Source organism: Triturus cristatus, chromosome 12 (genome assembly GCF_964204655.1).
Source record: "Triturus cristatus chromosome 12, aTriCri1.1, whole genome shotgun sequence".
NCBI lineage: Eukaryota > Metazoa > Chordata > Amphibia > Caudata > Salamandridae > Triturus > Triturus cristatus.
In genome coordinates, this window is record NC_140595.1 from 644,477,360 (window position 1) to 644,504,724 (window position 27,365).

Here is a 27,365-nt window from a genome sequence, read left to right on the forward strand (position 1 = left end):
CCAGGCCCAGGCCCCCTGGCGCTAAAGAACAAAAGAATCATGGTATAAAAGTAGGAGCCTGGCTCCTAAGAAATCAGAATCCTGTTTTACCACAAAGAACCTCTGCCCGACTAGAAGGAGAAGAAGACGCTGGAGGAGCTGGCCTGCTGCTTGCCTTGCTGAGAAAGGAGAGGAAGAGACTACTGAAAAGACTTTGCTACTTTGTGCTTTAAACATTCTCCAAGGGCTTGATCTGAGCTTGCCCCCTGAACTGAACCCCAGGACCAGTGGGTTCTCTGTGCTTTTGCTCGTCCTCCGATTCGAGCCGTGTGTGCATCCCGCTGGAAAGAGACTGCGCCCCTCATCGCCCCTCTCAGGGCCGTGACACTCAGGAGCTTGCCTGCCTCAACCCCGTGAGAGCCTCGCTCCGTCCGGAGCCGCTCTCTATCCCCGGGCTAGGTTGCCTGCACCCCTGTCACCGCCTGCCACTGGAGCGCGCTGAACGCGCTATCACCCCTCCTGCCGGAAACCGTCCGACGACTGTGATCTACGCCGGGTCATCCAGCTGCACTGACCGTGCCCTGTGACCCCGCTTCGCTATCCCCGGACATCTCAGGCCGCGCCGCCCCCGCTGTGGAGACCCCCCTGCACCGCCGTGCTGAGGGTCGCTGGCCGCGCCTGCCTACCTGCCCACACCCGCTGATCGAGGACCCAAGACACTTCCCAAGCTGAGAGTCGCACCGACCTGTGCCGACTCTCCACATCACGAAAGAAGTTCCAGTATCGGGCTCGGGGCCCGCAACGCCTTATTTCCCCGTTCGCAGGAGCCGATCTCTGTGAGTACTGGAACCACAAGTATCCATTTGAAGCTACGAACAAAGAACATTTGCCTGCTTTATAACCTGGTGGCATAGCGAAAACGTTATTGGTCTTGTGATAAGTCTGCTGAGATATATATACCTATTTTTTCATAAAGAAGCGTATTTTTCTACATATCCAAGTCTGGTGTCCGTTTCTGGGGGGATTGATGTATTTACTGTGTGTATGATTGTAAGTGCTTAACCAACAACGCCTGAGGAATCGCCTTGGCTGCTCACGCCACGCACCTAGAGGGTGAGCAAGGGTCATTCACAAGGGGTTATCCTGCGCCCTGACGTAGAGGAGAGGGTTCCTGCTTGACACAAGGACAACCTTGCGCCAACCAGAAACCCCCAAGTCTAACATTGGTGGCAGCGGTGGGATTTCGGATTTGCACTTGTAATTTGCATACAGTGAATTATTAATCACCAGATAGAGAGAGCAGACCAAGTAACGCAGCCACAGGTTTTCATTTTTGAACTGTTGAGACATCGACCATTACTGCAACCATGCCTGGCTCACTCTCTGCTGGAAGAGCACACTCTGTGATTTCTGGAATGGATGAGGTGGATTGGGAAGGACTGGGAGGCTACACGATAGAGCAATTGAAAGGCTACAGTGTAAAATTCAGAGTTCCCCATGCTGGATTCAAGAAGAAGGTCCAGTACACCAAGGCGTTGAGAGCCTGGGAGGAGTCAAGAGACCCACAGAATGCGGGGGACATCGTTCCACCCGACAACCTTGGGGAGCCCAGCAGAGTCCGGTCGCCAGAGGAGCTGGCAGACAGGGCAGCAGACAGGGCGCATGCAATGGAGATGGCAAAGTTGGCAGGACAAATGGAAATGAAAAAGCAGAAGTTAGCCTTGGAGGCACAACAACGCAAAATGGATCATGATATAAGATTGAAGGAGTTGGAGCTGAAGGCGAAAAGTTTGGACACCGCTCCTTCTGGTGGCAGCACTCCACCGGTGCAGGTAGAGTCCAAGGTGTACATCCCCAAAGATGTAGTAAAGGAGTATTTTAGAAAGGATGACATAGGGCAGTGGTTTAGAGCCTACGAGGTGGCCATGTCTTCACACCGGGTCCCTGAGAAAGACTGGGGAGCGGGGTTGTGGGGAAGGTTCCTTGCTGAAGGGTGTGACACACTGTTAGATTTACCCTTAGATCTCCAAGCCTCATACCCCCATATGAAGGAAGCTTTAATGACCAGGTATGGGTTAACTCCTGAGCTATATAGACAGAGGTTCAGGGAGACTAAGAAGATCCCTGAGAGTACGTATGTGGAGTATGTAACTTTTTTCTGCAGAGCACTGGATGGTTGGGTGAAGGGTAGCAAGGTGAATGATTATCAAGGGTTGCTTGATTTAATTGCATGGGAGCACTTGTCCAGTCAATGTTTTCCTGAGCTACGCCAGCACCTGATTGATAGCAAGCTGTCCAACCCGAGGAAGCTTGCTGAGGAGGCGGACCGCTGGCTCAGCACCAGGGTCCACAAGGGTCAAGTGGGAGACTCCGCCAAGGGTGGGCAGGGTCCCCAGCAGAAGAGTGGGGGGGACAGGGGTAAACAGAAAGGGTTCCAAAAAGGCCCCCAAAGTAATCCCCAAGGGAACCAGCAGAAGGGTTCTCAGCCTCCCCCACCCCCGCAGCAGAACGGGGCCCAGACAGGTAGACCTGTTCCAAAGGGGCCCTTCAATTGTTACAGGTGTGGTGACCCGGGTCACATTGCCTCTGATCCTAAGTGTCGCCTGTTTGGTAAGACCGCACCCACTGGTGCTCCACCCCGGCAAGTAGCTAATATTAACTTTGGGGAGGAGGTAGCAGTCCAGGAGGGTGGGGGTCCCGGGCAGATGACCCTAGTCTCGCTAGGAGACAGTGAGATGGTCCCTGAAACCTACTTACCCTCTAACACTAAGAAATATGGGCAAGTAGTGACCATCAATGGAAAGAAGGTTGAGGCTCTTAGAGATACAGGAGCCAGCGTGACCTCGGTGAGGCAACACCTGGTGTCTCAAGAGCAGATTGTACCCAATGCCTACTGTAGGGTTGTCAACGCTGACAACATAGAGAGTCGTTGTCCAATGGCTCAAGTTCCCTTTGAGTAGGGGGAGGTCTCTGGTACTCTACAAGTCGCTGTGAGAACTGACATGCCTGTAGACTGTCTGCTAGGGAACGACCTGGAGAGCTCCCCTTGGGAAAAGGTGGAGAAGACCACGCATCTGAGGATGGTGGGTCTACCCGACTGGGCGTGCGTGACCACCCGGTCCATGGCAGCCAGTAGGGGTGTTGAGAGGGTCCTGGAGCCTGAGGGAGAGGTCCAGGAACCGGCCTTAGGGAGAAGGCGCAGGAGGCGCGGGAAACCGGCCCCCGAAGTTCCCACGGCCCAGGAGGAAGTAGACCCTGAGGGGGATGCTCTGGAGCCTACCGGGGAACAGATTGCCGAACTGGGAGACCTGCCTGAGCTGACCCATTGGAAGCAAGAAGGAGGTCCCTCCAGGGAGGAATTCTGCAGGGAGCAGAAAGAATGCCCTTCTCTCGTGGGTATGCGGCAACAGGCTGCAGACCAGGCCAATGGTGTTCAGGCCAAAACACACTACGTGTACTGGGAGAGTGACCTCCTGTATTCCGAGCCTAAGGCTGCTGAACCTGGGTCAGCCCGTGTGCTGGTGGTACCCCAGAAGTTCAGAACCTTCCTACTGGGGCTGGCTCATGATGTGCCTTTAGCAGGACATTTGGGGATGGACAAGACCTATGACAGGCTTGTCACCCACTTTTACTGGCCCCAAATGCACAAGAATTCAGATTCCTACTGCAGAACCTGTCAGACTTGCCAGGCAAGTGGTAAGAGCGGAGGGAAGCACAAGGCTCCTCTGCAGCTCTTCCCCGTGGTCGGTACGCCATTCCAGCGAGTGGGTATTGATATTGTGGGGCCTCTGGACCCCAAGACAGCCCTGGGCAACAGGTTCATCCTGGTCTTGGTGGACCATGCCACCCGGTACCCTGAAGCCATCCCTCTGAGGACAGTGACGGCCCCCGTGGTGGGACGAGCACTGATGGGAATTTTCTCCCGAGTGGGATTCCCTCTAGAGGTGGTGAGCGACAGGGGGACCAATTTCATATCCACATATATGAAATCCCTGTGGAAGGAGTGTGAGGTAACTTACAAGTTCACCACTCCTTACCACCCCCAAGGAAATGGGTTGGTTGAGAGATTCAACCGAACCCTCAAAGGCATGATCATGGGCCTGGACGGTCCAATGAGGCGTAAGTGGGACGTCCTCTTGCCATGCCTGCTCTTCGCTTACCGAGAGGTGCCACAGAAGTCTCTAGGGTTCAGCCCCTTTGAGCTCCTGTATGGTCACCCGGTAAGAGGACCTCTGAGTTTGGTAAAGGAAGGCTGGGAGCAATCTCCCAGGAAACCTCCCCAGAATGTATACAGTTACATGCTGGCCTTCCGAAACCAGACTAGGCGTTTCAGGCAACTTGCTGAGGCAAATCTGGAAGCCAGCCAGGAGGAGATGAAGCGGTGGTACGACCGGAATGCCACTCTGGTAGAGCTTCAACCTGGACAAAAGGTGTGGGTCTTGGCCCCAGTGGAGCCTTGTGCACTTCAGGATAAGTGAACAGGTCCATTTGAGGTTGTGGAGCGCAAAAGTCCTATCACCTACTTGGTGGACATGCAGTCTCCCAGGAACCCTTTGAGGGTCCTACATGTTAACCGCCTTAAGCCCCACTTAGAGAGGACCGAAGTGGGCATGCTGCTGGCCACTGATGATGGAATGGAAGAGGAGACCGAGCCTCTTCCTGACCACTTAGTAGCCTCTGAGAAAGATGGGTCAGTGGATGGAGTTAACCTCTCACCCACCCTGACGCCCGAACAACAGGAAGATTGCCGCCACTTGCTGGGGCAGTTTCCAGATAGGTTCTCCCTGGTTCCTGGTGTCACAGATTGGTGCGTCCATGATGTGGACACAGGAGACAGCTTACCTGTGAAGCATAAGGCTTACAGGGTAACTGACAGGGTCAGAGCTTGCATCAAGGAGGAGGTCTCCAAAATGCTTGCGATAGGGGTGGTTGAGTCCTCCAGCAGTCCTTGGTCCAGCCCCGTGGTCTTGGTCCCCAAAGCTGCTGCGCCGGGAGCCACACCTGAACTCCGGTTCTGTGTGGACTACAGAGGACTCAATTCAGTAACTAAGACTGACGCGCACCCCATCCCAGAGCTGATGAGCTCATTGATCGGCTGGGGGCTGCCCGGTTCCTCAGCACGTTTGATTTAACGTCTGGGTACTGGCAGATCGCCTTGACCGATGGGGCCAAAGAGAGGTCAGCATTCTCTACACCAGATGGGCACTTCCAGTTCCGAGTCATGCCATTTGGAATGAAGAATGCCCCTGCCACCTTTCAGAGGTTGGTCAACCAGGTACTGGTTGGGCTGGATGCGTTCAGTGCCGCCTACCTGGATGACATCGCAGTGTTCAGTGCCACCTGGCCCGAACACCTGCGCCACCTCGGGGAAGTGTTGATGGCTCTGCGCCGAGCAGGCCTCACGATCAAGGCAAGCAAGTGCCAGATCGGGCAGGGTTCCGTGGTGTACTTGGGACACCAAGTGGGGAGTGGCAAGGTGGCACCCTTGCAACCCAAAATTGAGACCATCCTGGCTTGGGAACCCCCCAAGACGCAGACCGCAGTGAGGGCCTTCCTGGGGCTCACTGGGTACTACAGGAGGTTTGTCAAGGGCTATGGAACGATCGTTGCCCCCTTAACAGAGCTGACTTCCAAGAAGCAGCCCAGGAACGTGATCTGGACTGACACCTGTCAGAAAGCGTTCGACACCCTGAAGACTGCCATGTGCACGGCGCCCGTGCTCTTGGCCCCTGACTTCTCCAAGGAATTCCTAGTGCAGACAGACGCTTCAGAGCATGGTGTAGGGGCTGTTCTCTCACAGATGACTGAGGAGGGCTGGGACCAACCCGTAGCCTTCATCAGTAGGAGGTTACTTCCACGGGAAAGTAGGTGGAGTGCAATTGAGCGAGAAGCATTTGCTGTGGTCTGGGCGCTGAAGAAGCTAAGACCCTACTTGTTTGGGTCTCACTTCCGGGTTCAGACGGACCACAGGCCCCTCAGATGGTTGATGCAAATGAGGGGTGAGAACCCGAAGCTCTTGAGGTGGTCCATCTCCCTACAGGGTATGGACTTTACGGTGGAACACTGTCCTGGTACAGATCACGCCAACGCTGACGGTCTGTCCAGGTATTTCCGCCTTAGTGACGAGGAACCCCCTGGGCAAGGGTAGTTCTCCCCACATTTCAGCTGGAGGGGACACGTGTTAGACCTGGCACCTTGGCGTGAGTTTCCCTTCCACTTTTTGATGGTGTGCCTCGATTGTTTTGCTGGTGTTGTCCGCTCAGGGCACTGCGCCACAGCTAATCCGTGCCGCAGTGCAAGTGCTCCCTAGGTAAAGTGTACCTGTAATTGATGTTCATGATTGGTTTATTGGATTCACTGTCAGTCCCCAGTAAAGTGCACCAGGGGTGCCAGGGCTTGTGAATGCCAATGCTGCTGGTGGGCTTGCAGCGCTGGTTGCGCCACCCACAGAAAGCGGCCTTGTAAAATGTGTCTAGGGTCTGCCACCGCAGACCCTGCGCGCGGTCTGGGACCGTCGCGCTGACTGCGCAAGTGCCCCCACTTGCCAGTCCCTAAACCTTCCCTTACCTACATATTAGCCACCCCTCTGGTAGGCCCAAGGGCAGGGTGCATTGTAGGCATAAGGTAGGACATGCCCTGATGTGTGTGGCATGTCTTAGTAGTGAATTACAGCCATTTTCGTTTTTCACTATTGAAGGCTAGCTGCTCTCCATAGGCCAGAATGGGCTGCTGGAGTCACTACACGCTGTGACCCCAGTGGACTCATAGAGCATGGTAGAATGTCAAGTTTAGTATGCCTGAACTCAGAATAATAAAATACTTCTTGTAGTCAAGTTTATTTTAATATCCTGGGTTTGTAAATACTACTTTTAGAAAGTTAGTATTTACTGACCTGGCCATTTCAGTCCGCATCTGCTGTGTGTGTGTGTTCTGCCTAGCAACAGTAAGGAGCAGGGTTGGGGAATCCCCAGAGACAGGTTGGCTGCCAGGTGGTGGGTAGAGAGATGACACCAGGATGGGTGGGAGGAGTACACCTTGACTCTTGAATAGACCTGCGCTCTGCCACCACAAAGCCGGCGCCGCCCCCTGTGGAGCGGCTGATGTCTCTGCCCTGCTGCTGAAAGGAAAGAGCAGAGTCACCATAACAAAGTGCTCCAGAACTGGACTGAGCCAGGCCCAGGCCCCCTGGCGCTAAAGAACAAAAGAATCATGGTATAAAAGTAGGAGCCTGGCTCCTAAGAAATCAGAATCCTGTTTTACCACAAAGAACCTCTGCCCGACTAGAAGGAGAAGAAGACGCTGGAGGAGCTGGCCTGCTGCTTGCCTTGCTGAGAAAGGAGAGGAAGAGACTACTGAAAAGACTTTGCTACTTTGTGCTTTAAACATTCTCCAAGGGCTTGATCTGAGCTTGCCCCCTGAACTGAACCCCAGGACCAGTGGGTTCTCTGTGCTTTTGCTCGTCCTCCGATTCGAGCCGTGTGTGCATCCCGCTGGAAAGAGACTGCGCCCCTCATCGCCCCTCCTAGGGCCGTGACACTCAGGAGCTTGCCTGCCTCAACCCCGTGAGAGCCTCGCTCCGTCCGGAGCCGCTCTCTGTCCCCGGGCTAGGTTGCCTGCAACCCTGTCACCGCCTGCCACTGGAGCGCGCTGAACGCGCTATCACCCCTCCCGCCGGAAACCGTCCGACGACTGTGATCTACGCCGGGTCATCCAGCTGCACTGACCGTGCCCTGTGACCCCGCTTCGCTATCCCCGGACATCTCAGGCCGCGCCGCCCCCGCTGTGGAGACCCCCCTGCACCGCCGTGCTGAGGGTCGCTGGCCGCGCCTGCCTACCTGCCCACACCCGCTGATCGAGGACCCAAGACACTTCCCAAGCTGAGAGTCGCACCGACCTGTGCCGACTCTCCACATCACGAAAGAAGTTCCAGTATCGGGCTCGGGGCCCGCAACGCCTTATTTCCCTGTTCGCAGGAGCCGATCTCTGTGAGTACTGGAACCACAAGTATCCATTTGAAGCTACGAACAAAGAACATTTGCCTGCTTTATAACCTGGTGGCATAGCGAAAACGTTATTGGTCTTGTGATAAGTCTGCTGAGATATATATACCTATTTTTTCATAAAGAAGCGTATTTTTCTACATATCCAAGTCTGGTGTCCGTTTCTGGGGGGATTGATGTATTTACTGTGTGTATGATTGTAAGTGCTTAACCAACAACGCCTGAGGAATCGCCTTGGCTGCTCACGCCACGCACCTAGAGGGTGAGCAAGGGTCATTCACAAGGGGTTATCCTGCGCCCTGACGTAGAGGAGAGGGTTCCTGCTTGACACAACGACAACCTTGCGCCAACCAGAAACCCCCAAGTCTAACATTGGTGGCAGCGGTGGGATTTCGGATTTGCACTTGTAATTTGCATACAGTGAATTATTAATCACCAGATAGAGAGAGCAGACCAAGTAACGCAGCCACAGGTTTTCATTTTTGAACTGTTGAGACATCGACCATTACTGCAACCATGCCTGGCTCACTCTCTGCTGGAAGAGCACACTCTGTGATTTCTGGAATGGATGAGGTGGATTGGGAAGGACTGGGAGGCTACACGATAGAGCAATTGAAAGGCTACAGTGTAAAATTCAGAGTTCCCCATGCTGGATTCAAGAAGAAGGTCCAGTACACCAAGGCGTTGAGAGCCTGGGAGGAGTCAAGAGACCCACAGAATGCGGGGGACATCGTTCCACCCGACAACCTTGGGGAGCCCAGCAGAGTCCGGTCGCCAGAGGAGCTGGCAGACAGGGCAGCAGACAGGGCGCATGCAATGGAGATGGCAAAGTTGGCAGGACAAATGGAAATGGAAAAGCAGAAGTTAGCCTTGGAGGCACAACAACGCAAAATGGATCATGATATAAGATTGAAGGAGTTGGAGCTGAAGGCGAAAAGTTTGGACACCGCACCTTCTGGTGGCAGCACTCCACCGGTGCAGGTAGAGTCCAAGGTGTACATCCCCAAAGATGTAGTAAAGGAGTATTTTAGAAAGGATGACATAGGGCAGTGGTTTAGAGCCTACGAGGTGGCCATGTCTTCACACCGGGTCCCTGAGAAAGACTGGGGAGCGGGGTTGTGGGGAAGGTTCCTTGCTGAAGGGTGTGACACACTGTTAGATTTACCCTTAGATCTCCAAGCCTCATACCCCCATATGAAGGAAGCTTTAATGACCAGGTATGGGTTAACTCCTGAGCTATATAGACAGAGGTTCAGGGAGACTAAGAAGATCCCTGAGAGTACGTATGTGGAGTATGTAACTTTTTTCTGCAGAGCACTGGATGGTTGGGTGAAGGGTAGCAAGGTGAATGATTATCAAGGGTTGCTTGATTTAATTGCATGGGAGCATTTGTCCAGTCAATGTTTTCCTGAGCTACGCCAGCACCTGATTGATAGCAAGCTGTCCAACCCGAGGAAGCTTGCTGAGGAGGCGGACTGCTGGCTCAGCACCAGGGTCCACAAGGGTCAAGTGGGAGACTCCGCCAAGGGTGGGCAGGGTCCCCAGCAGAAGAGTGGGGGGGACAGGGGTAAACAGAAAGGGTTCCAAAAAGGCCCCCAAAGTAATCCCCAAGGGAACCAGCAGAAGGGTTCTCAGCCTCCCCCACCCCCGCAGCAGAACGGGGCCCAGACAGGTAGACCTGTTCCAAAGGGGCCCTTCAATTGTTACAGGTGTGGTGACCCGGGTCACATTGCCTCTGATCCTAAGTGTCGCCTGTTTGGTAAGACCGCACCCACTGGTGCTCCACCCCGGCAAGTAGCTAATATTAACTTTGGGGAGGAGGTAGCAGTCCAGGAGGGTGGGGGTCCCGGGCAGATGACCCTAGTCTCGCTAGGAGACAGTGAGATGGTCCCTGAAACCTACTTACCCTCTAACACTAAGAAATATGGGCAAGTAGTGACCATCAATGGAAAGAAGGTTGAGGCTCTTAGAGATACAGGAGCCAGCGTGACCTCGGTGAGGCAACACCTGGTGTCTCAAGAGCAGATTGTACCCAATGCCTACTGTAGGGTTGTCAACGCTGACAACATAGAGAGTCGTTGTCCAATGGCTCAAGTTCCCTTTGAGTACGGGGAGGTCTCTGGTACTCTACAAGTCGCTGTGAGAACTGACATGCCTGTAGACTGTCTGCTAGGGAACGACCTGGAGAGCTCCCCTTGGGAAAAGGTGGAGAAGACCACGCATCTGAGGATGGTGGGTCTACCCTACTGGGCGTGCGTGACCACCCGGTCCATGGCAGCCAGTAGGGGTGTTGAGAGGGTCCTGGAGCCTGAGGGAGAGGTCCAGGAACCGGCCTTAGGGAGAAGGCGCAGGAGGCGCGGGAAACCGGCCCCCGAAGTTCCCACGGCCCAGGAGGAAGTAGACCCTGAGGGGGATGCTCTGGAGCCTACCGGGGAACAGATTGCCGAACTGGGAGACCTGCCTGAGCTGACCCATTGGCAGCAAGAAGGAGGTCCCTCCAGGGAGGAATTCTGCAGGGAGCAGAAAGAATGCCCTTCTCTCGTGGGTATGCGGCAACAGGCTGCAGACCAGGCCAATGGTGTTCAGGCCAAAACACACTACGTGTACTGGGAGAGTGACCTCCTGTATTCCGAGCCTAAGGCTGCTGAACCTGGGTCAGCCCGTGTGCTGGTGGTACCCCAGAAGTTCAGAACCTTCCTACTGGGGCTGGCTCATGATGTGCCTTTAGCAGGACATTTGGGGATGGACAAGACCTATGACAGGCTTGTCACCCACTTTTACTGGCCCCAAATGCACAATAATTCAGATTCCTACTGCAGAACCTGTCAGACTTGCCAGGCAAGTGGTAAGAGCGGAGGGAAGCACAAGGCTCCTCTGCAGCTCTTCCCCGTGGTCGGTACGCCATTCCAGCGAGTGGGTATTGATATTGTGGGGCCTCTGGACCCCAAGACAGCCCTGGGCAACAGGTTCATCCTGGTCTTGGTGGACCATGCTACCCGGTACCCTGAAGCCATCCCTCTGAGGACAGTGACGGCCCCCGTGGTGGGACGAGCACTGATGGGAATTTTCTCCCGAGTGGGATTCCCTCTAGAGGTGGTGAGCGACAGGGGGACCAATTTCATATCCACATATATGAAATCCCTGTGGAAGGAGTGTGAGGTAACTTACAAGTTCACCACTCCTTACCACCCCCAAGGAAATTGGTTGGTTGAGAGATTCAACCGAACCCTCAAAGGCATGATCATGGGCCTGGACGGTCCAATGAGGCGTAAGTGGGACGTCCTCTTGCCATGCCTGCTCTTCGCTTACCGAGAGGTGCCACAGAAGTCTCTAGGGTTCAGCCCCTTTGAGCTCCTGTATGGTCACCCGGTAAGGGGACCTCTGAGTTTGGTAAAGGAAGGCTGGGAGCAATCTCCCAGGAAACCTCCCCAGAATGTATACAGTTACATGCTGGCCTTCCGAAACCAGACTAGGCGTTTCAGGCAACTTGCTGAGGCAAATCTGGAAGCCAGCCAGGAGGAGATGAAGCGGTGGTACGACCGGAATGCCACTCTGGTAGAGCTTCAACCTGGACAAAAGGTGTGGGTCTTGGCCCCAGTGGAGCCTTGTGCACTTCAGGATAAGTGAACAGGTCCATTTGAGGTTGTGGAGCGCAAAAGTCCTATCACCTACTTGGTGGACATGCAGTCTCCCAGGAACCCTTTGAGGGTCCTACATGTTAACCGCCTTAAGCCCCACTTAGAGAGGACCGAAGTGGGCATGCTGCTGGCCACTGATGATGGAATGGAAGAGGAGACCGAGCCTCTTCCTGATCACTTAGTAGCCTCTGAGAAAGATGGGTCAGTGGATGGAGTTAACCTCTCACCCACCCTGACGCCCGAACAACAGGAAGATTGCCGCCACTTGCTGGGGCAGTTTCCAGATAGGTTCTCCCTGGTTCCTGGTGTCACAGATTGGTGCGTCCATGATGTGGACACAGGAGACAGCTTACCTGTGAAGCATAAGGCTTACAGGGTAACTGACAGGGTCAGAGCTTGCATCAAGGAGGAGGTCTCCAAAATGCTTGCGATAGGGGTGGTTGAGTCCTCCAGCAGTCCTTGGTCCAGCCCCGTGGTCTTGGTCCCCAAAGCTGCTGCGCCGGAAGCCACACCTGAACTCCGGTTCTGTGTGGACTACAGAGGACTCAATTCAGTAACTAAGACTGACGCGCACCCCATCCCCAGAGCTGATGAGCTCATTGATCGGCTGGGGGCTGCCCGGTTCCTCAGCACGTTTGATTTAACGTCTGGGTACTGGCAGATCGCCTTGACCGATGGGGCCAAAGAGAGGTCAGCATTCTCTACACCAGATGGGCACTTCCAGTTCCGAGTCATGCCATTTGGAATGAAGAATGCCCCTGCCACCTTTCAGAGGTTGGTCAACCAGGTACTGGTTGGGCTGGATGCGTTCAGTGCCGCCTACCTGGATGACATCGCAGTGTTCAGTGCCACCTGGCCCGAACACCTGCGCCACCTCGGGGAAGTGTTGATGGCTCTGCGCCGAGCAGGCCTCACGATCAAGGCAAGCAAGTGCCAGATCGGGCAGGGTTCCGTGCTGTACTTGGGACACCAAGTGGGGAGTGGCAAGGTGGCACCCTTGCAACCCAAAATTGAGACCATCCTGGCTTGGGAACCCCCCAAGACGCAGACCGCAGTGAGGGCCTTCCTGGGGCTCACTGGGTACTACAGGAGGTTTGTCAAGGGCTATGGAACGATCGTTGCCCCCTTAACAGAGCTGACTTCCAAGAAGCAGCCCAGGAACGTGATCTGGACTGACACCTGTCAGAAAGCGTTCGACACCCTGAAGACTGACATGTGCACGGCGCCCGTGCTCTTGGCCCCTGACTTCTCCAAGGAATTCCTAGTGCAGACAGACGCTTCAGAGCATGGTGTAGGGGCTGTTCTCTCACAGATGACTGAGGAGGGCTGGGACCAACCCGTAGCCTTCATCAGTAGGAGGTTACTTCCACGGGAAAGTAGGTGGAGTGCAATTGAGTGAGAAGCATTTGCTGTGGTCTGGGCGCTGAAGAAGCTAAGACCCTACTTGTTTGGGTCTCACTTCCGGGTTCAGACGGACCACAGGCCCCTCAGATGGTTGATGCAAATGAGGGGTGAGAACCCGAAGCTCTTGAGGTGGTCCATCTCCCTACAGGGTATGGACTTTACGGTGGAACACTGTCCTGGTACAGATCACGCCAACGCTGACGGTCTGTCCAGGTATTTCCGCCTTAGTGACGAGGAACCCCCTGGGCAAGGGTAGTTCTCCCCACATTTCAGCTGGAGGGGACACGTGTTAGACCTGGCACCTTGGCGTGAGTTTCCCTTCCACTTTTTGATGGTGTGCCTCGATTGTTTTGCTGGTGTTGTCCGCTCAGGGCACTGCGCCACGGCTAATCCATGCCGCAGTGCAAGTGCTCCCTAGGTAAAGTGTACCTGTAATTGATGTTCATGATTGGTTTATTGGATTCACTGTCAGTCCCCAGTAAAGTGCACCAGGGGTGCCAGGGCTTGTGAATGCCAATGCTGCTGGTGGGCTTGCAGCGCTGGTTGCGCCACCCACAGAAAGCGGCCTTGTAAAATGTGTCTAGGGTCTGCCACCGCAGACCCTGCGCGCGGTCTGGGACCGTCGCGCTGACTGCGCAAGTGCCCCCACTTGCCAGTCCCTAAACCTTCCCTTACCTACATATTAGCCACCCCTCTGGTAGGCCCAAGGGCAGGGTGCATTGTAGGCATAAGGTAGGACATGCCCTGATGTGTGTGGCATGTCTTAGTATTGAATTACAGCCATTTTCGTTTTTCACTATTGAAGGCTAGCTGCTCTCCATAGGCCAGAATGGGCTGCTGGAGTCACTACACGCTGTGACCCCAGTGGACTCATAGAGCATGGTAGAATGTCAAGTTTAGTATGCCTGAACTCAGAATAATAAAATACTTCTTGTAGTCAAGTTTATTTTAATATCCTGGGTTTGTAAATACTACTTTTAGAAAGTTAGTATTTACTGACCTGGCCATTTCAGTCCGCATCTGCTGTGTGTGTGTGTTCTGCCTAGCAACAGTAAGGAGCAGGGTTGGGGAATCCCCAGAGACAGGTTGGCTGCCAGGTGGTGGGTAGAGAGATGACACCAGGATGGGTGGGAGGAGTACACCTTGACTCTTGAATAGACCTGTGCTCTGCCACCACAAAGCCGGCGCCGCCCCCTGTGGAGCGGCTGATGTCTCTGCCCTGCTGCTGAAAGGAAAGAGCAGAGTCACCATAACAAAGTGCTCCAGAACTGGACTGAGCCAGGCCCAGGCCCCCTGGCGCTAAAGAACAAAAGAATCATGGTATAAAAGTAGGAGCCTGGCTCCTAAGAAATCAGAATCCTGTTTTACCACAAAGAACCTCTGCCCGACTAGAAGGAGAAGAAGACGCTGGAGGAGCTGGCCTGCTGCTTGCCTTGCTGAGAAAGGAGAGGAAGAGACTACTGAAAAGACTTTGCTACTTTGTGCTTTAAACATTCTCCAAGGGCTTGATCTGAGCTTGCCCCCTGAACTGAACCCCAGGACCAGTGGGTTCTCTGTGCTTTTGCTCGTCCTCCGATTCGAGCCGTGTGTGCATCCCGCTGGAAAGAGACTGCGCCCCTCATCGCCCCTCCTAGGGCCGTGACACTCAGGAGCTTGCCTGCCTCAACCCCGTGAGAGCCTCGCTCCGTCCGGAGCCGCTCTCTGTCCCCGGGCTAGGTTGCCTGCACCCCTGTCACCGCCTGCCACTGGAGCGCGCTGAACGCGCTATCACCCCTCCCGCCGGAAACCGTCCGACGACTGTGATCTACGCCGGGTCATCCAGCTGCACTGACCGTGCCCTGTGACCCCGCTTCGCTATCCCCGGACATCTCAGGCCGCGCCGCCCCCGCTGTGGAGACCCCCCTGCACCGCCGTGCTGAGGGTCGCTGGCCGCGCCTGCCTACCTGCCAACACCCGCTGATCGAGGACCCAAGACACTTCCCAAGCTGAGAGTCGCACCGACCTGTGCCGACTCTCCACATCACGAAAGAAGTTCCAGTATCGGGCTCGGGGCCCGCAACGCCTTATTTCCCCGTTCGCAGGAGCCGATCTCTGTGAGTACTGGAACCACAAGTATCCATTTGAAGCTACGAACAAAGAACATTTGCCTGCTTTATAACCTGGTGGCATAGCGAAAACGTTATTGGTCTTGTGATAAGTCTGCTGAGATATATATCCCTATTTTTTCATAAAGAAGCGTATTTTTCTACATATCCAAGTCTGGTGTCCGTTTCTGGGGGGATTGATGTATTTACTGTGTGTATGATTGTAAGTGCTTAACCAACAACGCCTGAGGAATCGCCTTGGCTGCTCACGCCACGCACCTAGAGGGTGAGCAAGGGTCATTCACAAGGGGTTATCCTGCGCCCTGACGTAGAGGAGAGGGTTCCTGCTTGACACAAGGACAACCTTGCGCCAACCAGAAACCCCCAAGTCTAACAGACACGCTATACGATACTGGGCAAGATGGATTGCTGAGCTTATTGCATTTGTTTCCCACTTTGTTGCCCTAATAAAAAGCATTGGCAATAACGATGGAGAGTCTTTCACATGTTCAAATACCATTATTTACCTATGGTTATTGCACCCATTTTATAATGTTGATCCCCTCTACCCACATGTTTTAATTAAGTTAGTTGATACATGACATACAATACATTCATAGTGTTAGTTTCCTATACTTTTTAGATGTCTTCTCTAGACACTAGGGTGGTGTTTGTAATGTATGTTGGACCTAATAATTGGTTAAACCTTTACTCAGACCTATTTATCTTGTATCCCAATGACAGAAACCGACAGAGGTGAGTGGCTCTGTGGACGGTTGAGTGGGAATACAAATACTGATGTTTAGGTAAGAGCATTTACTAATTTTAATTTTTGGGCACACTAAAAGTTTTTTTCGGTGTCTATTACAAATAGGTACTTACAATAAATAAATTTGTGTTTTTCATTTCACAGAGCCCTCTGACCAACAATCAACGATGACTTATAGTACTGGTCAAGTATAGAGGCTTTAGTAATTGAAATAATTCACTTATTATTTTGGCACACATAGCAGAGTGACCGAGGTCTACAGGTCCTGACGAAAGCCCAGAACTTAATTGTCACTATGGCAGAAACATGTTGACCTTATATGAATTAGGGTATATATAATTAACCCTTCTTCACTTGCTTTTTAATCACTACCACTTTTTGGGAGAAAGAATAAAGTTGTTGCCCCTAAGTAGGTAGTTTTTATTCACTTTTTCACAATTGCACTCTGCCCCTCCTTACCATTTTGAGTTGGTAGATCCAACACGTGCTCTGCACTCCTGCTCTTTCCCTCTGGGGTTAAGTCGTAGCCCACATGGGGTACCTTGCTGTCCCCATGTGTTGGAGGAACCCAATGATGAAGCATGTCAGCCTCGGGTGAGTAAGGGTTTTCGTCCACAACTTTGCTGTGCCCAAATTTCCTTCTACTTTTTGCTACCCTATACATAGTGTGAGTTGTGATTATACGGTAGTGATATAGGATCTTATAGCAATACTTTACCTTAGACCCCCTTGTGTGAGATACACAAATCTCTGTACCGTGACAGGAACTACCATCATGGCTCTTCACCAAACATTTTGTTTTTCAAAAACAAACTCCCAAAGTGGGAGATTGTTTGTTTATGAAAAACAAAACCACTAATGACTCCTTCCCTCAGGGAGTTTTACCCAGAGTGTGGGGGTCATTATTTGTTTTTTTTTCTGTCAGACAGAAAAAGGGACATTACACCACCCATCATCAATAAGGCACTGTAATGCTCTTCCTCCTATGGCCCCCCTATCATCGGACCATCAGAGGAAGCTTTCCATCGATTGAGCCAAAGGGGCTCAGTCGACAAAAAGCTGATAGACCTCCCGGACCCTAAAAAGTGAGAGTGGACCATCATTTGGCAGATACAGAATGTCTCTGCGTTTGCAATGGAATACCCTGCCCGCCAAACTCTACCCTGCCCCCCCCCCCAAAAAAAATATCATGAACCGCAGGCATTTTCATGTTATGACTATTACCATGGCCCTCTGATACAGAGAAACGGCATACTCCATTTCTCAATGCCTTTGCAACTTTTAGCGTTGAACCACTCCATCCTCTTCGTAATTCACTTCTAAACCTCTTGCTAACTCACTTTTAATAGATCATCTTCTAGTCTCCCCTCGGCTGACCTGAGTATTCTTTTATTTGCTACACTTGTAAGACTAGACTATTTAATTTTCCTAAAATATTGTGTTATCTTAACATACTCACAAAGCACCTCTCAAGAAATGGGTTTTTTGCAGCCATCTTCGGCTCCAATTATAGCAAACATGAGGTTGAAGTACAAGCAATTATAAATTCACCAATTGAGCAAAAGGTCAATATATTCACCCTTTTATAAATTGTCTTGGGCGCTATGCAAGGGAGAGCTAATAGAAATCTACAGAACTGTGGTAGTATTACAATAAGGGTACACTGTCCCTGTATGTGCCATGGTACACCTTTAACATGGACATTGTGCCCTCTCACTGAAAATGTGCTGCCCAGGGCAGCCATGAACTCGAGCAGCCCTTAGGGCAGCACATTAGTGCTTGGAGCAGCCGTCCACTGTTTCTCAATGCAAGAGGTGTCTGGCCTGCACCTTCGAGGGGGCAGGGATTCCCTTCCATGCAGATGCAGTGAGCCTGCATGGGCATGTCTGGGGGGTTCAAGGGATCCACTTCCAACACTGTAGGGGCCATCCTATGGGGAGTGCACTGACTGTGCACCACCTCTTTGTGGCACACAGTCGGTGCACTTCCTGATGGCCTCTTTGCCTCTGCACCTACTATCATGACAAGGCATTGGCACAGAAGCAAAGTGTTTCCCTCCTTTGCATAGTGCCACACCCCAAGCAAATTAGGATATGCCCCTTAAGAATAGTGCCTGCTCTATATAGGCGCCAGCGCTATTTGTATCACAGAAAGGGCAGCACAAGCATCTGCTGCCCTTTCTGTAATACCAAAGTGCCAAGTGGACGCAGAAAGCAGCCACACTTTATGTTATAGAGAATCTGGTGATCAGTAATGCTAAGGTAAGATTTACTGGAACTGCAGAAGCAGTTTTCTTGGTGAACTTATCTCATAAGACATTCCTTTAAAGCAATTGTCATGCCTCTATTTTAGAGTAGAAATGGTAAGGTCAAAAGGGTTAATAAAAGGAGTTAACATGGAAGAGTTACCTGGGCTATTTTGCACTAGTTTTATGTATTTATTTAGGAGTGGACTCTGCGGTAAAGAGTGTTCAGTTGGGCCACTCGCATTCCATATGAAGGCTAATCTGACATGTGACACTCAGGCAAGACTCAGAAAATGTAAAGAATGATTCAACTAGGTGGGCAGATGGCTGGGGGGAGCCACGCTAGTGCTCATCCTATCAGAAAGAGCGAGAGGATAGGGAAGATTCAGAGCATACAGAGGGCAATACATTTGAAAAGATGCACACTGGGGTTCCTACCATGCCTTCGGAACGCTAGTATTGTAGCGACAAGTAGAGAATTTACAGAGCACTACAATGATTTTGATTTCCAAAAACGGTGTGCTATTTTTAAACAAACCTAAGCCAGGTATTCCAAAAACTAACATGAATTTAAGATGGGAAATGGACCTGTCAAGACATTCGTGTAATTATATTACTCAAGATGGATGTTAATATAATCAGAACGTGCCGAGTATTTGACCCATGTATCATACAGTTACTTGTTTTACAAGTTACATTAAGTATTATAATCTACACTCATATCAGGAATGGGCTGTATTTTTTTTTTTTAAAGAAGGACACTGGAAACATTGTGGTAGTGATTTCTTTGTGTGTGCTGCAAATAAAATATGTTTAAGGAGCATGCAAAGTGGAAGTAGCATGTGTGTAGTAAATAATGTTCAGCACACAATTATATAATGACTGCTTTCCATTACAGGCTAACACATATGTCAGAAAGTACCCCTTGCTGTACACATTGAGGCAAGTCAGTGAGGAGTTTTGGAACTATTTGAGGAATGAGACCAAAGACCGAGTTCCTTTACAAGGTCAGAAACTCCTAGATGTCTTGCAATATCCTTAGAATGTATGTCAGGCGATACTTTAATACTCATAAATACACGGTTACACCATCATGCCTCTCACAAATCACTTAACTCCTTGGAGTAGTGTTCTTTCATATGAAAGAGATAGCATGTTTGTCAACATCAAGAAAATAATTAGAGTCACTCGTGCAAAATTAAACAAACTAAAAGGCAGTTAGATAGGTGTTGCAAAAAAGATATTACAATCAGTTTAATACAACTCAGATTTTGAAGTGTCAACGGGAACGATACGACCATGAACAGATTACTGATTAAACAGCTTAGTTTATAGACTTTTTCTGAATTCCCTCAGTGTCCTATTACTTTTAACCATATGTGGTAGAGAGTTCCCCAACCAGGAAGTGCTAGAGATGTAGCTTTTCTCTCCCCAGCGGACAGTTTTGACCTTGGGCGCAACATGGTTGCCACTAGAAGAGCAGAGGACTCAAGATGGAACATAGGGTAGAAAAGACTGAGTGACGCCACGGCCATGTAGACATAGCCAATAGGTCTCGCCTTTGGGACCTTATAAGTGTTTAGCCATGCAACAGTTGCATAACTAAATACTTATAAGGTCCCAAAAGCGAGACCTATTGGCTTGCAAAGCGGCCGTGCGGCCGCGAAAGTGATCGTGATCGCGATCAAACATCAAAGCGGCCGTGAGGCCGCGAAAGTGAAAGTACTCGCGGTAAAGCGCGGCGCGCGTGCCCGCGCACATGCACGCGCACATGCACTGTAGCTCTAGGCTGGCCTGGTAGCACTTTTTGGAGCCCTCTCAATAAGTCTCGCTAGACCAGCGCATGCGCTGGGTCAGGCGAGACCTAACAATGCACAAGGCTTTGATTTTCAACTGGCAGCCAGTGTAACTGGACTAAATCTGAAGCCACAGACATGTGTCTTGGGATACATAAAAGAAGGCGGGCAGCTGTATTCTGCAGGACCTGCACCTTTCTTAAACCTCTTTTATGGATGCTGGTAAAGAGGGAGTTGCACTAATCTAGTCTTGATGATATGAGTGCTGTAACTACAGTTTTCTGCAGAGCAGATTGTATATATGGAAAAATATTTCTCAGAACATTCAAAATAAAAAAGCAAGAGGAGGAGGTGTAACTGATCTGTCCATCAAAAGATAGTTTTGTGTCAAACATTATACCAAGATTTTTTGCTTTGACACTGGGGATCGGGAAAGGTCTAAGTTCAGATGGCCACCACTTAGTGGACCAGAAAGATGGATTATTACCAAAGAGTTGGATTTAAGTTTTTAATGAGTTTAGCTTTAAACAATTGCCCTGCATCCATGATCCAATATGTAGCATACAGAAACTGGGTTGCTGTGGCATCTAAGTTCCCTGTTACCGACACAATGATTTGAGTATCGTCACCGTATGATACTGGAGAAAATCCATATAATCAAAAAGGTCAGCAAGAGCAGTGAGATATAGAATAAAGAGTGGGGCCCAAGAAGAAACCCAGTGGTACCCCGCATGGCAAGGAGAAGGATGGTGATAGAAAATCTCCCTAGGCCACTGATTGTGAACTGTCTACAAGAAACAAATTTAGCAGAGCAAAGTATCCTCCATTTCCACGGATGCAAGACGGTCAATCAACATTTGGTGTTTGACCGTATCAAATGCGCCCAACAGATCCAACAGGATCAGGGCCGCATTTCCTTCCTTCTGTCTCATTTCTTCGGTAGCTGTTATTAGGGCTAGTTCTGTGCTATGCTGAGCACGGAATCTGAACTGAGAGGGGTCAAGGATTTGATTAGTGCAAATGAAGGCTTTAAGTTCTTGGTTAATGGCCTTCTCCACTACCTTTGCTGAAAATGGGAGATGCGAACTCGGCCTATAATTATTCGGGTCGCTGTCATCTAGAGTGACTTTTTTCAGGAGTGGAGTGATTGATGCTTTTTTCTATTCTTTTGGGAAATAGCCTGTACAAAATATTTAATTAAATAAAGGCATTAGGTATATGGCTATTGTTTCCGGTGGCATATGTAGAATCCTTGGCGGACAGGGATCTAATTGGTGAACCTGATTTAACTTGTTTAACTATTGTTAGTGTTTGGCCTTCTGTTAGGGATGTAAGACTTGACAAGGCGTGATATGCCGTATTACATGGACACTTGACAGGGCTATCCTCTAAGGCGTTTAGAAGCATGATGGGCATAGACTCTCCTGACAAAGTATTGGAACCATTATTAGAAGAGGAATTGAGGATTGATTATATGATAGACTATGGTAGTAGAAGTAGAGTAAGAGTTGTATACAGTTTTGACCTTAGCCTGAAACGTGGTTGCCAGGGTGTCACAAAACTGTTGGCTAGTCAATACGTTTTTTTCTTCGAGTAATTTGGACAAGTTTATTAGATGGGTAAACAGTTCTTTAGAGGAGTTTTTAGCACATTCTATTTTGACAATAACATTTGTGGATTTTTCGGCATGGATCATTCTTTTGTAGAGCTGTATAGATGTCTCAAATAGTTATTTATCAGTTGGCTGAACGCCTAGTCTGCATTGTCTTTCTAGTCTGTCACATTTTTTTTAAAATCTGATGTTTTCATTAAACCATAGCTCAGAGGGGGAGGATTTACAGTTTTTTCCACTCCTTACTGGTGCAAACTGGTCTATGGACACTTCCAGCTAGTGATGGCAGTTATTAGTAGCTAGATCAAGTTCCCCTGAGATTGTGGGGGTGATCTGAGTAAGTTTTTGATTTAACTGTTTCGCATCGATTTGGTGCCAGGGTCATCGTGAGTTTAGTTCTGAAGGAGTGTCAAAGTTTACTTTATTAGAGGGAATTTGATCTCAAACATAATTGCCCGGTGATCTGACCAGACCACAGGAAGCAAGGTATGCCAGAAAGTTGTGCATTGTCAGTAAAAATTCAGTCAAGAAGATAGCCTGCCACATGTGTGGGGCCATGGACTAATTGAGTTAAGCCTGCACTTGACATTAGGTCTAAGAGATTTGCAGTGTCCTTGTCTAAAGAATGTTCTAAATGATAATTAAAATGACCAAGAATGGTGAAATCCGACTGGGTGGACTCTAGTTCCACCAGACCACCAATTGACTCGATAAATGCCGCTGGGAGGGCGACCCCATTAAAGGAGTGATTGCCTCTATACTCAATTTTAAAAGCGAGTGATTCACAGTTTTGAGGTTCAGAAAGGACCTTGATGGAGGCTCTGAACTGGAGTCTAAGAATTATTCCCAGTCTTCTTTTCCCGCACTGTCCAATCTATGGATCTTAAATCCTGCGGGCTTTCACTAACCGAAGCCGGAATTACGGCTCTCTGCACGTCGAACACAAGGACCTATCATAGTCGTTGTATTTTGGAAATATCACCATTTTTGTGAATAATGTTTTTACGAGGTATCCTCAATCTGAATACATTTTACGCACTCTAATAGGAGTGAACCGAACCAAGGAGTGATCCAGTACTAAAGGATCACATTCAGTTTCCTCATGCCAATCTGTGCCTACTTTGCATATTAATACAAGCTCAAATATTACATAAGGTAGTTTCCTTTTTATTTGATCTGTGCACCTCGAATTCTCTTCTAAAGGTATTCATTTCATCTACACTTTTTGGATCACTTTTTGGATTCTGAGTGGCCTTGATAAAGTTACTCACAGTAACGAAACACGTGTTGGCTGTTTTGGGAGAAAAAACAACTTCATTATTTGGATTTCTACATCTGATTATGACTTTGTCTCAGCAGGAACAGAGAATAGACTATGTTTATTAGATTCTGAAATGCTTTTTATGGACTTGGTTTGTAATCTTACACTTTGTACTTTTAAGCATATTACACTAAACTCTCATGGTACATATGAGATTAAATTTTGCAAAAAAAATAATTGCTGTATGATGTTCTTTCTTCTGATGAACATTTAATACGCTGTGGCTTTACTTTGGTGAGATAATCATACCAATCATTGCCATAGTGCCCTTATTCAGCAACTGTTGAATGGTTTTAGACAAATCTGTAATATACTTTTTTTACTGTCATCATAACTTCAGAGTGCCGGGGTATACCTATATGCTAAAACGTGTTAGAACAGACTTTCTCCTTGCAGGAGAAATTTCTGTTCATTTAACATTTCTGGTAGTGGGATGTCTGTTTACTCTGAGAGGCACCACAAACTAGCATAATATTGTACGATGCCTATTATCGGATTTGGATGTGCGACTGTTAAAACCATCACTACCATTCCAGAGTTTTGTAAAATGCCGCCGGGAGGGCGACCCCATTAAAGGAGAGATTGCCTCTATACTCAATTTTAAAAGCGAGTGATTCACATTTTTGAGGTTCAGAAAGGACCTTGATGGAGGCTCTGAACTGGAGTCTAAGAATTATTCCCAGTCTTCTTTTCCCGCACTGTCCAATCTATGGATCTTAAATCCTGCGGGTACAGCTGTCAGTAAGTCTGGATCTGAGTAGGCCTCAGCCCAGGTTTCAGTGATAAAGGCCATGTCAAGGAAGTGCATTTCCATAAACAGATGAAAGTCTGTGGAACGTTTGAGAAGGGATATAGCATTAATTAATGTACATAGGTACTTAGGGCTATTATTTATGACCAGTTTACTCTTAGGCATGCAAAGGGTTTGATTGAAAAGTTAGTGAATGAGGAATTACAGGTGGGGCAAGCCAATTGAAAGTCACAATGGCAAGGGTCAAACGGAATTCCAGGGCAGTTCTTACCTCTAAGGTGGGGTAGAATATTTTGCGAATATTGTACCAGACTCGCCTATTCTTGTTCAAAACTGGCACAACCAGGCAGGTAAGAACATTAGAGATGGGATTTTATACATGGATTGCAGTCTCCCGCGAATTATATAGATAAACGAGTTCAGATCGACCCTGCCTCAGATAAGAGTGTAACCCCCCTCTCCTGTTTCACAACTCATCCCAATAAGGTGAAATTGGAATGCTTTTCATGTCACTATATGCACTGCCACATTAGTTGTGAAGTCTTGTAGTAAATATAAAGGGTGAAAGTGAGGCAGGAATTCAGCATTGCCACTCAGGTGAAATGTGATAACACCACAAGAAATGACGAAAAATCCTGGACTGTCTTCATCAGCAAAACATTGTTCGTAACTACTCTACACATAAATATAGGAAGCTTGCATAAATGTGATTAAATTCAGGTGATTCCACATTCATGTGGAGAAAAGGCCAAGTCAGGGTAATAATGCTTCTCACTACTTCAGTAAAATAATTACCCCACTGCAGTATTACCCAAAATTTAGGGCAACGGTCCAAAAGAGGGTGTTTGTGGCCACAGTGCCTGAGAGAGTTATTAATTCTCTCACGATTGATATAGTGCTGAATTTATGTTATGTTGTGTTATGACAATTTGTACAGTGCACAGCTACTCAAAAGAGTGTCCCGGCACTAAAGACTTACGGCACCAAATTGAAAGTCTAATCCAATTGTGTGAAAAGCCAGGTTTGAAAACAGAGAGATCACTGGTTAGGCGTAGATCTCTCAGGAGTTTGTTCCAGTTGAGGGGCCCCAGATAAGAAAAGGATCTGCTGCCCATTCTAAGTCGATGGATCCGAGAGACTCTTGACAGATAACCAGAGGAAGAGCGCAACATGCGAGCTGGAATGTATTCATGAATCCCCTCTCTGAGGTATTCTGCTCCTGAATCATACAAGGCCTCATGCAGTAGGACCATGGCCTTAAATTGCACCCACTTTTTCTCGGGGGTCTAGTGAAGGGCCGTCAAATGAGCGGACATGTGGGGCCTAGGGAGAAGTTTCAGTAGGAGTCTGTCTGCCGAGTTTTGCACCACCTGAAGTCTGCTCAGAAGGTACTCTGGGAGGCCGAGGTAAAGGGCATTCCCATAATCCAGTCCCATAGTGATCAAAGCCTGGATGACCTTTTTCCTGGCCGACTCAGACAGGAGAGGTAGGAATCTTTTCTGCATGCGAAGTATGCAGAAATAGGAACTGATCAGCGCTTGTATTTGACGTTGGAAGGGAAGGGTACTGTGAAATTTGATACCTAGATTCCTTCAACGACCGCCTGACCTTCCACACGCCCACCCGCCAGCTACGGTCCGCTAGCCTCGCCCTCGCCGCCGTACCGCGCATCCGAAGAGCCACCGCCGGAGGCAGATCCTTCTCCTACCCGGCGGCCAAGACATGGAACTCCCTCCCCATCCACCTTCGGCTGACCCAGGACCACCTCGCCTTCAGGAGACAACTCAAGACCTGGCTGTTCGAGCAGTAGCGGCCCCCTTCCCCCAAGCGCCTTGAGACCCTTCCGGGTGAGTAGCGCGCTATACAAATGTTATGATTGATTGATTGATTGATTACAGAACTCTGAAGAGGACCTGGCTGAGGGGCATCCTTAGTCCAGCAGGATCTCAAGAAGTTGGGGGGAGCAGCCACAAAAATCACAATCTCAGTCTTGTCCAGGTTGCATTTCAGTTCGTACCGAGCCAACCGCTGAAACATCTTAGAGATCATTGCAAGATGAGCTGCCCGTGTAGCTCCTCTCCCCTACCACACAAGTAGAGAAGCTGAGTATCGTCAGCATATGAAATTACTTTTGCACCCATCGACTCTGCCAATGTCACCAAAGGCGTGAGGTAGATATTGAACAGTGTGGGGCTCAGTGCTGAGCCTGGGATACGCCCACTGTCAGAGTTATGGCTTGAGATTAAAATGGGGGGAAGCCATACTTCTTGGCTTCGGTTGTTCAGAAAAGTGGAAAGCCATTTCAGGGCAGTGCATCCAATCCCTACTGCCTGAAGGCGTTCAAATAGTTTCAGATGGGGAATCGTGTCAAAAGCTGCGGTTAGGTTCAACATTATCAGGATGGTCTTGCCTTCCTTGTCAAGGGTGCTTCTGACATGCTCCACTACTTCCAGAAGCGCGGTCTCTGCGCTAAAGTGTGGTTGGAAGCCTGATTGACTGGAATGTAATAGTTTGTTTTCCTCCAGCAATTGAGACAGTTGACGGTTAACTGCTTTTTCCAACATTTTGGAGAAGGCAGGGAGGAGGGAGATGAGTCTATAGCTTGTCAGCTGTTTCGGGTTAGCCCTAGGTTTCTTGAACAAAGGGAGCATTTTATATAGTGCTTCACTTCACACTTCTACAAGGTGAAGCCCTTTAAATAACACGATTGTACCAATCAATTTAATGGCACTTAATTTGCCAACTCAGTAGGATAGAAGGTCATGAAAGCGTTTTGGAAATGGAAACTCGTGACCTGAAGATCTCGGCATCCTTTAGTAGCGAGCATTTAGCTCACTGAGCAACAGTGGCGAAGCAAGGGGGTCAGGGAGGCGGTCCACCATGGGCAGCACAAGTTTTGGGGGTGGCGCGGCCTCCTCCCGCTTGTACCTGGGGTCTTGTGGTGGCAATCGAAACCCCCCCGCTCTTCACTGCATCCACGGGCGGCAGACACAGAGACCACCATGAGTGGCCATGGCTAGCTACACCACTGCTGAGAAATCCTGCCTGCTAGTGCTATCAAAAACGATTTCCATGCTAGCATTATACAAAACCTTGATACATTTTGTGTAAATCCTGCATGGTAGTGTATCTCGTAAAATATAAAGTCGCTTTTAAATATTTATTTCCTGTAAGTCGAATTGTTGATTTTATTTCTTGAATGGGTGCACTAGATGGCCAACCATATCATGTGCTTTCGCGGGGCTCATCCGAGAGTAGAATATGATGACAAGTGTGTTTTTAACTGAAGCAAAAACGAGGAGCTTTTCCTCAGAAGAGTCAAACCTCATAGATCTGATTTAAAAATAATATTTTTTGTATTAATACAAAAATATTTTCTTTAGTGCACAGTTTTCCTTGAGTAATGTACATTGGCTCGCTGAAGCGCCATAATTAATTGACGCACAGGACCAATAAACCTTCCCTGTGAAGATGGCCAGGCAGGTGTACGTGTTCCACTCGGTGCCCAGACTGAGGACTGGGTGAAATGGCGGCGGCTCAGCTGCGCACGCGCGCTGCCACGGGTCGCTGATGGCTCTGTTAGAACTCCATGCTTATATTGGAGCAAACGCTGCCTGTTTTCTCAAAACCCTGGAACATGTCCAAGGTTAGACAGAGAACATCTGTTCGAGTGAAAATTGGCCCACTAGACATGTGAAGGTGACAGTTCGTCTGTATTTTTTAACACAAAAATTCGGCCTCATTTACGAGATTCCTGTGTCACATT